Source organism: Nyctibius grandis, assembly GCF_013368605.1.
Source record: "Nyctibius grandis isolate bNycGra1 chromosome W unlocalized genomic scaffold, bNycGra1.pri SUPER_W_unloc_2, whole genome shotgun sequence".
Classification (NCBI taxonomy): domain Eukaryota; kingdom Metazoa; phylum Chordata; class Aves; order Nyctibiiformes; family Nyctibiidae; genus Nyctibius; species Nyctibius grandis.
Window position 1 is genome coordinate 6,911,035 of NW_027167473.1, and position 5,530 is coordinate 6,916,564.

The 5,530-nt window shown below is 49.5% G+C and overlaps 1 long non-coding RNA gene across 2 annotated transcripts; it reads left to right on the forward strand.

Moving 5' to 3' along the window:
• Nucleotides 1-282: 282 nt before the first annotated feature.
• Nucleotides 283-5,504, forward strand: LOC137677178 (uncharacterized). Of its 2 annotated transcripts, XR_011050231.1 has the most exons (11): nucleotides 283-355; nucleotides 811-865; nucleotides 1,905-1,964; nucleotides 2,057-2,109; nucleotides 2,191-2,240; nucleotides 2,343-2,398; nucleotides 2,483-2,524; nucleotides 2,610-2,691; nucleotides 2,778-2,874; nucleotides 4,856-4,915; nucleotides 5,448-5,504. It is a non-coding gene; the product is annotated as an uncharacterized lncRNA (long non-coding RNA). The 2 variants fall into 2 exon arrangements; XR_011050230.1 differs by having other exon boundaries at nucleotides 2,191-2,398.
• The last annotated feature ends 26 nt before the right edge of the window (nucleotides 5,505-5,530 follow it).

The following is a 5,530-nucleotide window of genomic DNA, read 5'->3' on the forward strand; positions in this document are numbered from 1 at the left end:
GGGGCTTTTGGGCCTGGGGCGTTGGGGGTGTCAGCTCGGCGGTGTTGCTGCTGTTTGTCTTTGGTATCCTGTTATGGTTGAGAGCTCTGAATTGTAGGTTTTTTCAGTTTCTGACACATTTTTTTCCCTAAGGAGATGCTGCATTTATAAGTTGTTTTTTTGCAGATGCATTGGTCAATATAATAGATTTATGATTAATAAAATGACAAAAATGATACTAGTCTTACACATCTGGACTCTTTATGAATATGTGTTCCTCACATGCAAGTGTCATCCGGACACACATGGTCTGCACTTCATGCTCTGACAAGACAATATGCTGAGGTGGGGATCAGCTCCAACAGGAAAAAAAAAGGTACAAGGTTATGGGGGTTTTTTTTTGGTTCTTTTTGGGGGTGTACTGTTTTTGTGGGGATAAACTCTATAGAATCACTTTTGTGTTCCAATTTGTTTCAATATGTGGCCAGCTGTGGCATGGTGATTAATGCCATTAGCAGTTAAATCCAGGGCAGCTGCCCCAGGCTAGACCACAGGTGTATTGTATAATGTTAATGTCAGGTTCAGTATATAAGGGAAAGATTGCTGCGGATGGGGTGGATCTGTGCTCTCTTCTCTTCTCCCCTCCTTTCTCCCTCGTTTTCCTCCACCTTTCTTCTCCATGGTTGTGATCCCAGGAGGAAATTGCCATCACTCTGTGGGCTAAGTATAATTAAGACCAGGTTGCTATTGAGGAGGAGGTGTTGTGGAAGAGGTTGGTTTTGACCACTATGATGCTCACAGCTGGTGCTTGTGTATTTTCTTGTTTTGCAGATGACGAAGAGGAACCTGGCAACAGCAGAAGCACCCGGCAGTTAGCTGCCGTGGGGTTTGTTTTTTTTGAGGATGCATTGAGACTTCCTCTCCTCTGAAAGATCAGTTGAGGGAGCAGTGCTAGGGAGGGGACAAGGTCGGGAATTGCAGGGAGGGATTTTGAAGTTAGCATAGGGGAGAAGGCTGTCCGGGAACAGTCCCTTTGGCCAGGCTCAGGGAGCGGATTACTTTTCAGAGCAATGATAGGGTGTGCCAGGCAGGGCAGTTCCAGCCTTTGTCTGTGCGTCGTGTAGTTTGCGTAGTCTGTCTTCTGTGTCTTAAGACACGCATCAGGTCTCGATGTTCTCATAGCTCTTTGCGCTAAAAGAGCACACCACGCGCCTCGGCCGCCATCCATAGCGTCCCGAATGCACGTACTCATCGGCGTGGCACCGATCGGGCTCTTTCTTCTTGTTTAACCTTAAAGAACGGATCGATCTTGCATTTCCTAAGTTTCCCGGCAGTCCTCTTTTGCAGCAACATTCCTGGGTGCGCGAGCAGTTCTGGTCTCCAGATGTCCATTCTGGACAGACTGGGATTTCTTTCCCGCATCCTTACGCGGTTAGGTCTCGAAGCCAGCCTTCTCGCGCGTACATCCTCTCGGTTTTGAGAGTAAGTTCTTATCACGGGCCGTGACGTTCTGCTCTCTTTCTGGGGCGGCCATAGAGCCTCCTCATATCCCGCCACGGTGCCTCAGGACATGTCTTCCGACAGCACCTTCTTTTGAGGCATCACACTTCTCACCGAGAGTTTTCTCTCATCTTGGAGGCGCGTCGTTGATAGCGTTCCGTGTATCGTCTATCTGTGTGTGCGTGGCTCGGAGCTGCCCTGCCTGGGGGTGTAGAGTTAGGGGTAGATGGAATAGCGATGTGTCTATGTTAATACCTAAGGTGTTGAGGCTTCTACGTGTAACGCTTAATGTTTGAATTAGGTATTTATTTTAGTGGCACACTGTAGTTGGGCTGTAGATGGTATTCCTTAATGGGAACGAGATGTCTGGAACTATTAAAGTGATGCTCTGCTTCCAGGTGATTTGTTCATTATTGTCTTTGCAGATGCAGAGGGACGAGCCGTGCAGGACAAGAGAGAAGAGGTGAGCGGAGCGCCATAAGAAGGTGGGTCGCCGTGTGGTGTTACAGGGAAGATGACTGGCGGCGATACACCTAGATTATGGTATTTCTGTTGTGTTTTTTTTTTTAATTTGAAGGTGCAAAGCAATGAGTGACAGGGTGTACAGGCACAGGAGCTGACTCGGGCGAGGTGAGCACCGATCGGTGGGCTGAAGCGGCAGTTATTTTTGAGGTATTGTATTGGCGGCATGTGTTTTTTTTGGTTTTACAGGTGGTGTGCGAGAGTCAATGCGATGCCCTAAACTGGCGGAGGCCAGACAGGCAAGTTGTGACGGTAAAGGCGTGCTAGAAGGGGAGCGGCACAGGCGAGCCGCGGTTTTGGGCAGTATCTCGGCCCGTGCCTTTTTGTTTGTGTTTTTGCAGGTGCTGCCCACAGGCTCTGGGGAGCGAAGCCACGTGCCAAGGAGCGGTCAGAGAAGGTGAGGCGGTCATGGGCCGCGTCGGTGTGTAATAGGAAAGTATTAAGTGGCCACTCAGTGGAGGGATTCTTCTTGGTTTTGCAGGTTCTGTGCGGGGCAGCCTTTGGACTTGGACGAGCATTTGAGGTGAGCTGGGTCGTAGAGAGTAGGAGCAGGGGGCTGGTGATTTCTTGCCAGTGGCACGGTAATTTTGTGTCTTTTGGTGTCTTAGGCACCACGAGCGACGACAGCCACAGCGTCCGACTCCGGAATCGGCACGGAGCAGGTGACCGGAGTGGCACGGTGCATCCGAGGTGGATGATGATGTGGGGAACGGTCTGTGTCAGATGTGATGCTGACTGACGGCCTTGTTGTGTGTGGATTGTAATTTTTTTTTCAGGTGATGAAGAGGAATCTGGTGATTGCAGGATTCGTGCAGTGGGCTGATTGTATTTTTTCTTTTTGAGGATGGAATTGGACCCTTGGCTGTCTGAAAGGTAAGTTGAGGCAGTGGTGGTGGGGAGAGGTTGGGGGAAGGAGCAGACAAGGTTGGCACTTTCAGAAAGTGTTTTTCCAGTTTTAAAGTTAGTGTAGGGGAGAGGGCTGTCCAGGAACAGTACTCTTTAGGCGGGCTAAGGCAGAGGGTTTCTTTTCAGCACAATGGTAGCGTGTGGCAGGCCACGGCAGTTCCAGCCTACGTGTGTTTGTGTAGTTCGTGCGGATTGTCACGTGCGTCTTAGCGCTTCTTCAGGTCTTGATGTCTTCTTTGTGCTCAAGGAGCACGCCATCCCTGGAGTCTTGAACACCTGTACTCATCAGTGTAGTGCCAATCAGGCGCTTTCTTCCTTTTGTAAGGAGATTAAAGCGTGGTTCGGTTTTCCATCTTGCAAGTTTCCAGACGGTCCTCTTCTGCGGCGTCATCGCCAGCCGCACGAGAGGCTGTGCTTTCCAGGCGTCTATTTGGACAGACTGGTCATTCTTCCCTGCATCCTTAGGTGGTGAGGTCTTGAAGCCAAGCTTCTTGTGCATACATCCTCTCAGTTTTGAGAGTAACTTCTTGTTACGGGCCATGACGTTCTGCTTGCTTTCTGGGGTCGCCATAGAGCCTCCTCACGTCCCCGTCACGGTCCTGCAGGCGGTCTTCCCTCGCAGCGTCTTCTCCTTGGGCATCATCATCCTCGCTGAGAGTTTTCTCTCATCTTTGAAGCACCTAGTTTCTAGCGTTCTGTGTAGCATCGGACTCTCTGTGTGTGTGTGCATGCATGTGTGTGTATGTGTGGCTCGGAGCTGCCCTGCCTGGCATTGTAGAGTCAGGGGTAGTGTCCTGGTTTGGCCTAAACCAGGCCGATTTTCCTTTCAGTGATTTTTACTTTCAGCTAAGTCTCCTTTAAGTAACTGCATTTTCTGAAACTAACTGCATGTTTTTGCAGACAGTGTCTGCTTCCAGGACTGATAACGCTCGAAGTTTGTAGTTATCACTGAGGCACCGGTAGGGATGTTGTGCAGAAAGGCTCTTGCTGTACTTATTCTTGAGAGAAACCAAGGTCACTGCTGAATTCCTCATTGCTTACGAGTGAAGAGCCGAAGGGGGGTCGCAGCTGCAGTGGGGAGCAGACAGGGCAGGTGACCCAAAATTGACCAACGAGGGTATTCCATCCCATACACGTCATTCTCGGTATAAAGTGGGGGGATCACGAGGGTCTCGCTCTCTTTCTGCTATGGCCGGTGTCCAGGGAGGACTCCGTCTGTTTTCCTGCTGCCCCCGATCCCGATCCAGTGCGTTCCTGAATCCAGCTCTCGACCATCGCTAGGCCCAGGCTGGGCCTTCCCGGAGCCTGCCCTGCAGTGCCGGTGGTGACGTGGCTGACTTCAGGGGAGCTCAATCTTGGTTTTGTATATATATTTGTATATATTTGATTATTTTTATTATTATTATTATACTTTTTTTTTTTCATTATTATAGTTTATTAAAACTGTTTTAATTTTCCAACCCAGAAGTCTCTCTCCCTTTTCCCTTTCCCTTTCCCTCTGGGGGGAGGGGGGGGGGATAACAGAGGGCATCTGCCGCAGGTTTAATCGCCAGCCCAGCTTTAAACCGTGACAGGTAGGTAGAATAGCGATCAGTGTCTGTGGTTAATATGTTGATATGGCTAGACTGTTGGGGTAAAGGTTGTAGAGTCATCTCGGACAGATTAGCTATCTGCAGCAGGTGAGGCCAGTAACTTCTGTAACATTTTGAAGGTGCAGAGGAGATATTCGGAGCCCTCTGGGAGAGGCAGTGACAGGGCTAGTTGGGCAGATGGGATCTCTAAGGTGTTGAGGCTTCTCTGTATAAGGTTTAATGTTTGAATTAATTATTTACTTTAGTGGCAGGCTGGAGTTGGTCTGTGGATGGTATTCCTTAATGGGAAGCAGATGTCTGGAACTAATAAAGGGATGCTTTGAGTCCAGGTGACTTATTCAATATTGTCTTTGCAGATGCAGATGGACGAGCCGTGCAGGTCAAGAGAGGAGAGGCGAGCGGAGCGCCGTAAGAAGGTGGGTCGCCGTGTGGCGTTAGAGGGAAGATGACTCTTGGTGATATGCCTATGTGTGCTGATTTCACTGGGATTTGGTTTTAGTTTGTGTCCAGGCATGGTGATCAAGGTCCTCAGCAGTTAAATGCAGGGCAGCTGACCCTGAGTGGCCCACAGGTGTCTTCTGTTTCATGGACATCAAGCTCACTATAAAACAGAGGGCTTGTTGGGAAGAGGTGGGGTTTTTTCCTGCTCTCCTTGCCTCTCCTCCCTCCTCCCTCTTCCTTCCTGTGATTCCTGGAGCAACTTGTCAGTGATCTGTGGATGAGTATACAGTTGTTTGTTTTGTGTTGTCCTTTATACTGATTTCTTCCTTTAATTACATCTGGTTCACTTCATCCTACGAAGTCTCCCTGCCTTTTTCCCAGTGCCCTTCCTCATTTGGGGAAGCGACATTGGGAGAGAGAAATGCTGCTAATGTTTAGCCCCGGGTGCAGGCTAAACGAAGACACTACCTTATTGTATTTGTTGTTTTTTTTTTTTTTAATTTGGAGGTGTAAAGCAACGAGCGCCACGGGATACGGTCACAGGACCTGAGTCTCGGGCAAGGTGAGCGCCGATCGGTGGACTGAAGCGG